The sequence below is a fragment of the Propithecus coquereli genome, unplaced genomic scaffold (genome assembly GCF_000956105.1).
Source record: "Propithecus coquereli isolate 6110/MARCELLA unplaced genomic scaffold, Pcoq_1.0 Scaffold14, whole genome shotgun sequence".
NCBI lineage: Eukaryota > Metazoa > Chordata > Mammalia > Primates > Indriidae > Propithecus > Propithecus coquereli.
Genome location: NW_012138302.1, coordinates 15,568,982 through 15,579,151, shown reverse-complemented (window position 1 = coordinate 15,579,151; position 10,170 = coordinate 15,568,982). Strand labels below are relative to the sequence as shown.

Below are 10,170 nucleotides of genomic sequence, written 5' to 3'. Positions count from 1 at the left end.
TATAAATATTTAAAAGTAAAGGCATAGCTATAAGAAGTTGTGGAAGACTAAGGTTAATAATATAAAGAAATACTAATGTTGAGAGAGAAAGAAACATTATTATTTATTTGAATTACAGTTACTTACAATTACACTGTATTATTTGCTGTTACAAAGTCAGCCTCCCGATTTAACAGAGGAGTTAAGTAGTGGTGTAATTAAACTAAATTCTCACTTATGGTAACAGGAAGTCAATAAATAATGTCTATACTTGATAAATAAGAAAAGAATAGTATAAGTATAGAAACTAAAGCAAATGAATAATAAAAGAGATTGTCTCTGAGGAACAAAGCTTGGAGAGTGGGGTGAGGGTGGCCAGGAAATTAAAACTATTTTCATGTATTATTTGATTATATTTCATAAACATATTAGAACCATAAATTATTCATATTTTCTAAGTGCAATAATTCCCATTGTGGGGTTCTATGCCAAAGACTATCCAAAATATAAAATGCACTTTTGAAAGTGTTTATTGTAACATTACCTAAATTTAACACAAAAATTCAGAAGCAACCTAAATGCTCCAGCTATAGGTGAAAAGTTTAACTGTTTTACACTTATTAGATATATGCATCTTTTTTAGAACATTTTTTAGTCGTTAAAGTATTATATATGGAAGTAATGTAATAACATGGAAAATGTTCTTGAAATTAGTACAAAAGCAGGATATAAAATTGTATTTTTAATGTAATTGCAAAAATTATGCCTTTATGTTTTAATTAGTCTCTATGATAATTTAGGTATAATATTTCATAAGGGCAAGGTGGAAACTGAGCACATGATACCTGTGAAGCTGCCGTGCAGGGGTAGGGAACCTGTGGCTTGGGGCCACATGTGGCTTTCTGGATCCTTGAGTGTGTTCTTTTTACTGAATTAAAATTTTACAGAACAAATAATCCTTTTATTAATAAAAGGATTTGTTCTGTGGAGTTTGGATTTAGTCGAAGGACCACACTCAGGGATCCGGGGGGCCACATGTGACCTCAAGGCTGTAGGTTCCCCACCCTGAATGACCTAAACATTTCTCCTCAATTTGATCGCATTTACATGTAAAAACTTTTGAGAAATGGCATTGGAGGTTCAAGTAATTGTATGTTCATGCGAATTTTGAGAGAATGTCAGGGACTAGGTGTGGGAGGTTCATGAATGTGTTGTCTAAGGATCCCATCCTTTATTCTGTAGGCAGTGAAGAACCTTTGAAAGAATTTGAGATGGTGAATGACATAATCAGCTTTGCATTTTAGAAAGATGACTGTGGAAGCAGTATGAAAAATGGATCAAAGTCCATGAGTCTAGTGGCAGTTAAAAGCAATTGCAGTGGATAAGCAAATGTGTATTCATACCCTACAATACCGCTCAACAATAAAAATGAACTAACTGCTGATATATGCAACAACATGGATGAATCTCCCAGATATTATGCTGAGCAAAAAAAGCCAGGCCAAAAAATGTATTAATATATATTGAGTGATTCCTTTTATATGATTCTCTGGAACAAGCTACATGAATCTGTGGTGATAGAAATCAGATCAGTGTTTGCCTAAAGTGAGGTGGGGGTGTGAGTGCTGGAATTGACTACAGAGGGGTCCAAGGAGCTTTCTGAGATGATATAATGTCCTATATCTTGATAGGATAGTGCTCACATGGGTGTTTACATTTGTCAGAACTCATTGAACTATATGTTTAAAATCTGTTTGTTTTACTGTATGTAAATTACACCTCGATAAAATTTATTTTTAAAAAAGCTATTGCAGGAAATTAAGAAATTATCAGGGTTTAAATTAAGTAATGGCAGTGGTAATAAAGATTATTGGAGAGAAGACAGGCGTGGTGGCATGTACCTGTAATCTCAGCCATTCAGGTGAGGCAGGAAGATCACTGGAGCCCAGGAGTTCGAGACTAGCCTGGGCAACATAGTGAGACTCCATCTTTTTTTTTTTTTTAAAAAAAAGAATATTAGAGAAGAAGGATATAAAAGACATGATGCTTCAATTCAATAGGATTTGGTAATTAAGTGGCTTTGGGGGATTAGAGAGGATAAGTCAAGGATGGCTTCAGATTTCTGGCTTGAGCTCCTGAGTGCATGTTGGTTTTATTCATTGAGATGATGAATAGAAGAAAAATAACAGATTTGTCTGGCCAGGCGCGGTGGCTCACGCCTGTAATCCTAGCTCTCTGGGAGGCTGAGGCGGGCGGATTGTTTGAGCTCAGGAGTTCGAAACTAGCCTGAGCAAGAGCGAGACCCCGTCTCTACTAAAAATAGAAAGAAATTAATTGGACAACTAAAAATATATAGAAAAAAATTAGCCGGGCATGGTGGTACATGCCTGTAGTCCCAGCTACTCGGGAGGCTGAGGCAGGAGGATCACTTGAGCCCAGGAGTTTGAGGTTGCTGTGAGCTAGGCTGATGCCACGGCACTCACTCTAGCCCGGGGAAAAGAGTGAGACTCTGTCTCAAAAAAAAAAAAAAAAAAAAAGAACAGATTTGTCAGAGGAGAGGGAAATGAGTTCTGTGTTCAGTCTATTGAATTTGAAATAATGACATCAGATAGAATATGTAAATGGCAGATGAATGTATGAGTATGGACCCTAAGAGAGATCTGGGATAAAATGCGGATTTGAGAGACACAGTTTTCATGTGATAGTTGAAACTGGTGATAAGCCAATGTGAAGAGACTAGGACTGGATAGAATCCTGGGAAATACCTACTGGGAATGGATGCGAACAATTACATGAATCATTAAAATATATGTTTAGCGTAAATGGTTATGCATTTTTAAAAAGTATCCTTATATATCAGTGTAGTCCATTTTGAACTATTAAAATAGAAAAATTCTATAAAAATTACTTGCAATTGACTATAAAATAACAGTGATAGTCAAACTATAATACATCTAAGCCATCTTAAAATATTTTCTATAATGTAAGATGGGGACATGTATATCTAAGTAAATAACATTTCAAAAGTGTAAAGGAGATATGAGAGTCTCTCCTTGAATTAGAATTATTTCACAGCTCATCAAATATTGGGACTAGAAGGTATCTTAGATCATATAGTACAAACTTTTCATGTTTCAGCTGAGGAAAATGAGACCTGGAGGTGTTAATGACTTGCCTAAATTACAGACCTAGTTGGTGGCAGAATTAGGACTAAATCCCCAGACCCAATTATGTTAATTGCCTCTGTGTATGTATTAATATTATAGTACATCAGTTTTTAAAAACAGATATATGTAATATCTGTGCACTGTACAGTTTTTATTAAGAATCCTATTTTTGGATAATCAGGGTAGTAGTATGACGGATTTCACTATAAATTTTTTGTAAGTGAAAATATATTTTAGAACATAGGTGTTCTAAAAGGATCCCAATTTGATATTTTTCTCCTCTATGTAGCATATTGTATGGAATTGACAAATTGCATCTTAAATTTCTCCTGAGTATGAAACCTTGAATACTCTGTCACTAGTTTAGGGTTATAAATCACTCAATAAGTCTTAGAAGTCCTTGAATGAGCTTTCTTTATAATCTGTGAATTTTACAGTTGAAACTACCTGTGTTTAATAACAATACATGTGTGTATCTATGCTTCTTATTTAGTATATATACACTTTTTTGTCATACATAGTTGTTCATACTTTCTACAGTGAGGGAAAATGTTATAATTTTTGAAAAATTAGATTCTGAGAGTTTCAGGATATCTTCTGGGTATTTCAGTAGCATGAGAAATTCTAGATTAGATATTTTTTGTCCCCATCTCTCCTCCCTTCCTCCATGTTTTAGACCTGTTTTTTGCAAACAAATATTCAGAACATGGATTTGAATGAAATGGGACTTGTATCTACCAGATTATTTTTCTGGAGTTAATCTCTGTTTGTTTCCCTCTCTTACTCAAAAACCTATTTTGGCTTCATGTTGCTCTTGGAATAAACTGTGTACTCTAACGTTCAGTACTCTACATGGTCTGATCCTGTATTTTTAGTCTCTTTTCCCACTAGTCATCTCCCCATATTTCCACTGTAGCAAAACTATAAACATTTCTTGGTTCTTTATATATTATATCTTTACATATTCTAATGAACGAGTATCCATGATTATGGTACCCCCCTGCTATTTCCTAATACCTCAACTATCTGAATCCTATTCTCTTAAGTCTTAAAGACCACTTTCTCCATAAATTTTTCCTTGATGATCCTCCCAGACAGAAATAATCTCTTCTTCTGAACTCCTTTAATACTTAATTTTTAAAAAATTATTTAGTATTGCTATGGTTTGAATGTTTGTCCCCTCCAAAACTCATGTTGAAGAAATTAAAAAAAATTTTTAATTATTGTGGGTACATAATATTTGTATATATTTATAGAGTATATGTGATGTTTTGATATAGGCATACAATGTATAATAATCAAGGTATCCATTACCTCAAGCATTTATCATTTCTTTGTGTTAGGAACATTACAGTTCCACTCTTTCAGTTATTTTAAAATAAACCATAACATTGTTGACTATAGTCACTTTGTTGTGCTATCAACTATTTTTTGTTCTATCTAACTATCTAACTATATTTTTGTACCCATTAACCATCCCCACTTTATTCCTTCATTCCTACTACCCTTCCCAGCCTCTGGTAACCATCATTCTACTCTCTGCCTCCATGAGATCAATTGGTTTAATATTTAGCTCCCACATATGAGTGAGAATGTATGAGATTTGTCTTTCTGTGCTTGGCTTACTTCACTCAACATAATGTTCTCCAGTTCTATCCATATTGTTGCAAATGACAGGATTTCATATTTTTTATGGCTGAATAATATTCTAGCATGTATATGTACCACATTTTCTTTATCCATTCCTCTGTTGATGGGCACTTAGGTTGATTCCAAATCTTGGCTATTGTGAATAGTGCTGCAATAAACATGGGAGTGCAGATATCTTTGCAGTATACTACTGATTTCCTTTCTTTTGGATATATACTCAGCCACAGGATTGCAGGGTCATATGGTAGTTCTATTTTTAGTTTCATGAGGAACCTCCCTACTGTTTTCCATAGTGGTTGTACTAATTTACATTCCCACCCACATTGTGTGAGGGTTGCCCTTTCTCCACATCCTTGCCAGCATTTGTCATTGCCTGTCTTTTGATAAAAGCCATTTTAACTGGGGTGAGATGATTATCTCATGTTTTGATTTGCATTTCTCAGAAGACTAATGATGTTGAGCATTTTTTCAATACCCGTCGGCCATTTGTATGTCTTCTTTTGAGAAATGTCTGTTCAGATCTTTTGCCCATTTTTAATCAGATTATTTGATTTTTTTCCTGTTGAGTTGTTTGAGCTCTTTATGTATTCTAGTTCTTAATCCCTTGTCAGATGGGTAGTTTGCAAGTATTTTCTTCCATTCTGTGAGTTGTCTCTTTCCTTCGTTTGCTGTGTACAAGCTTTTTAGCTTGATGTGATCCTGTTTGTCTAATTTTGCTTTGGTTGCCTGTGCTTTTGGGGTATTACTCAAGAAATTATTGCCCAGACTGATGTCCTGGAGCATTTCCCCAATGTTTTCTTTTAGTAGTTTTCATAGTTTCAGGTCTTAGATTTAAGTCTTTAATTCTTTTTGATTTGATTTTTGTATATGGTGAGAGATAAGGGTCTAGTTTCATTCTTCTGCATACGTATATCCAGTTTTCCCAGCACCATTTATTGAAGAGACTGTCATTTCCCAATGTATGCTTTTGGCACTTTGTCTAAAGTAAGTTCACTATAGGAGTGTGGGTTTATTTCTGGATTCTCTATTCTGTTCCATTGGTCTTTGTGTCTGTTTTTATGTTTTGATTACTGTGGCTTTGTGGTATAATTTGAAGTCAGGTAATGAGATTCCTTCAGTTTTGTTCTTTTTGCTCAGGATGGCTTTGGCTATGCTGGGTCTTTTGTGGTTCCATATAAATTTTAGGATTATTTTTTCTATTTCTGTGAACAATGTCATTGGTATTGATATTTTTATGGGGATTGCATTGACTCTGTAGATTGATTTGGGTAGTATGGACATTTTAAACAGTATTCAGTCTTCCAATCCATGAGCATGAAATATCTTTCCCTTTTTTTGTATCCTCTTCAGTTTCTTTCATCAATGTTTTATAGTTTTCATCATAGAGGTCTTCCACTTCTTTGGTTAAGTTTATCAATTTATTCCTAGGTATTTTATTTTATTTGTAGCTATTGTAAATGGGATTACTATCTTGGTTTCTTTTTCATGCCATCCGCAAACAGGGATAATTTGATTTCTTCCTTTCCAATTTGGATGCCATTTATTTCTTTCTCTTGTCTGATTCTCTAGCTATGACTTCCAGTACTATGTTGAATAGTAGTGGTGAAAGTGGGCATCCTTGTCTTGTTCCAGATGTTAGAGGAAATGCTTTCAGTTTTTCCCCATTTAATACAATACTAGTTATGGATCTGCCATATGTGGTTTTTATTGTGTTGAGGTACGTTCCTTCTATACTCAGTTTTAAAAAGAGTGTTTTTGTCATGAAGGAATGTTGAATTTTATGGGATGCTTTTTTAGCATCAGTTGAGTTGATCATATGGTTTCTGTCCTTTGTTCTGTTGATACGATGTATCACATTGATTGATTTCCCATATTGAAGTTTAATTGCCATTGTAATAGTATTAGGAAGTGGGACCTTTAAGAGGTGATTAGGCCATGAGGGCTCTACCCTCCTGGATGGGATTGGTGCTGTTACAAAAGGAAGAGTTTGGCCCATTCTTGCTCTGTCCATGGCTTGTCTTTTCATTTTCTTAACGGTTTTTAAAAGAGCAGAAGTTTAAATTTTGAAAAGTTCAGCATACCAGTTTTTCTTTTATGGTTTATACTTTTAGTTTTCTAAGAAATCTTCGCTTTAACCCAAGGTCATAAAATTTTCTTTTATTTTTTTTCTGAAAGTTTCTAGTTGTAGCTAGTACATACAGATCTTTGTGTTCACCTAAAAAAAAAAAAAAAAAAGCTCAGAGAGACAGTCTCTCTAGAACAAACGAGTTTATTTGGGAATAGCAGAGAATTTTACAATCCTTGATATGTGTGCTATGATGGGTCATAGACATATGGGGGGGAGGGGTCAGGGAAGCTTTTAAGAGCCAAAGAGAAATAGTCCACATAAGCTGCTTTGAAATAAGGCTTCACAAGCTCATTGCCAGAGTTGGTGTTTGTTCATTGGTGGAGACAGCCATTGCTAAATGTTCTTGTGTAAGTAGCTTAACTGGAATACTGTAATCTTGAGGAAGTTCTTGTGAAAAGTTGTATGGCCAGTCTGTCTTGTAATAGGTCTGTTACAAACGCGTGTGAAGGCTTTTTCTTCATGGTCTCTTCTGACTACATTTTGTTAAGAGTTTGGCCTAAGTGACTCCATTTTGGTACTAGCAACTTTCATATATGATCCATTTTGAAACAGGGTCTCTCTGTCGCCAGACTGGATTGCAGTGGTGTGATCATAGCTCACTGCAATCTCCAACTCCCAGGCTCAAGCGATCCTCCTGCCTCAGCTTCCTGAGTAGTTAGGTCTACAGGAATGTTCTACCACACTAGGCTAATTAAAAAAATTTGTTTTGATAGAGGCCAGGTCTCTCTGTGTAGCCCAGGCTGGTCTGGAACTCCTGGCCTCAAGTGATCTTCCCACCTCAGCCTACCAAAGTGCTGGGATTATAGGCATGAGCCACTGCATTTAGCCTAAAAGACTATCTTTACTCCATTAAATTACCTTGAAACTGTTTTTTAACATTAATTGACCTTATATGTATGGGTCCATTTCTGGACTTTGCTCTATTCCATTGTCTGTATATCTACCTATATGTGGACATATATGCCGCTGAGGATTCAAAGCATACTTTTGATCTGAGAACACATTTTGTTTTTTATTTGGAAAATTCTCAGTTATTATCTCTTTGAATATTACTTCTCTTTCATTCCCTCCATTGTCTTCTTTGGGGACTCTTTTTTGATGTTGGAGCCTGTGAAATCACTCCTCAATATCTAACTGCTCTTTTGTATGATTTATCTTGTCTTTCCATGCTGGATCCTAGGGTACATTCTTCAGTGCTGTCTTCCAATTTAATATGTCTATTTTCAAGAAAATTATTAATTCAGTTAAATATTATTTTAAATTAATATTTACATGGGCATAATAAGGTTTACACTATTATTGATTTTGAACTTTTAGGTTTAACTTTGGAACAAAACAAGAAGATGATTGTAATTATAAACATAGAATGTAAATATTCTCAACTGTTGCAAGTTAAATCATTTTTACATTCAAATACTGCTTTTTGTTCCCTTTCAGTCATTTGAAATTCTATGCTTGCAGACATGTTTATCTTCCTTCAACTATTCCTGAGGCACTGTAGATTTAATCTATTCTGTTTTTTAAAAGAGCGAGTCTTACTCTGTTTCTCAGGCTGGAGTGCAGTGGTGTGATCATAGCTCACTGTAGCCTCCAACTCCTAGCTCAAGTGATCCCCCTGCCTTAGCTTCCTGCCTTAGTAACTGGGACTACAGGTGTGGCCCACCGTGCCTGGCTAGATTTAATCTTTGCGAATGGGGAGCATCTTTATGTGACATACTGGCATGGTGATGGGTGTGATGACACAGTTGAAGCTGCCTTAAACCTTCCAGTGGGCTTCCCACTGCAATTAGAATAAAACTCCAAATGCCTTCATTTGGCCTATGAGGGCTTATATGATCTAGACCATAAAGAGCTCTTTTCTCTTATTACTCCCTAGTTTGTTTAGCTGCATTGATCATCTTTGTGACCTTTGAACCCACCAAACTCAGTTCCAGTTCATGGCTTTTGCACTTACTGATCTCATAACCTGAATACTATTATTTAGTATCTTCATTGGCTGGTTTCTTCTCTTTATTTAGGTCTGTTCTCAAATGTGTCTTCCTGAGAGGATTTTCACTGACCCTGTTAGCTAAAGAAGTCTCTTCTACTTCATCTATTACATTACCTTGTTTTATTTACGTAAAAGCATTCATCACTATTTACTGAAATTATTTGTTTATTTGTCTGCTTCCATTAGAACATAAGCCCTATGAGGGCAAGATTTTTATCTGTATGGTTCAATTCTGTGTACCCATCCCTAAAACAGTCTGGCATATCAGAGAGAATTATTAAAAAATAACCTGTGGGTTGAAGGAATTAATGAGTTGGTGTGACATCACTAGGAAGCATTTTTTACTGTGTGGAAATACACCAAGAGGAAAAGAGTCCTGAGAGAACACTTCTGTTAATAAAAATACTTATGCCTGGTCCAAGTACAGTGGTGCTTGCAACTAATTGATCACAACCAGTTACAGATTTCTTTGTCCCTTCTCACTGCCACTGCTTCACTTGACTAGCCTTAAAAAAACCAAAAAAAGAAAAAACTCAAAAAACTTATTATTCCTGACTTCTTGTTTCCACTGGAAGTTGGAGACATGGGAACATACTGCTGGGTGTCCCAAAAGTTGCCATATATAGGGAAATTGTAGCTAAATGTACTTTTATTTATAAAATATTCATTATAAAGTTTTTCCTTTGTATGGAGACTTTTGGGATACCCTGTATTTAGGTTGGCCTGAGAGTATTTCTGAGGCCCAGTATAGTATCTCTGGTCCCCAGAGAAAGAAAGAAATGCTGTGGGTCACTTAAGTAGGTCACTTGGGAAATTTCTGTGATTTCAGGTCTTTGAAAGATCATTTTTCTTTTTACTATCTCTTTGTCCCCTTCTTTCATTCTAAAGTCTTCCATATCTTGTATCTTTAACTTGTGGATACCTGGGTTAACTCAGATGAACTCTGAGTCGATTTTAAATCTCATTCTTTTATGGATTTATGAAAATGCAATATAAACTTACAAGGTGCTATATAACTATTTGTGTATTATTAATTGCATCCATCTTCTTTGAATTTTATTTTTATTTATAACTGTATAATGTTATTAATTAAATTATAGGCCTCAAATAAAATTGGATTTGAGTTTCAATTTAATTTTTTTTTTTTTTTTTTTGGAGATAGTTTTGCTCTGTCACCCAGACTAGAATGCAGTGATGCAATCATAGCTCACTGCAATCTCAAACTCCTGGGCTCGGGTGATCTTCCTTCCTTGGCC

At 35.2% G+C, this 10,170-nt stretch overlaps 1 protein-coding gene across 1 annotated transcript in view; it reads left to right on the top strand.

Moving 5' to 3' along the window:
* The window catches only part of ZFYVE9 (zinc finger, FYVE domain containing 9), a 141,907-nt gene that overhangs the window by 87,783 nt on the left and 43,954 nt on the right, over positions 1 to 10,170 (top strand). The gene's annotated exons all lie outside the window — the stretch shown is intronic.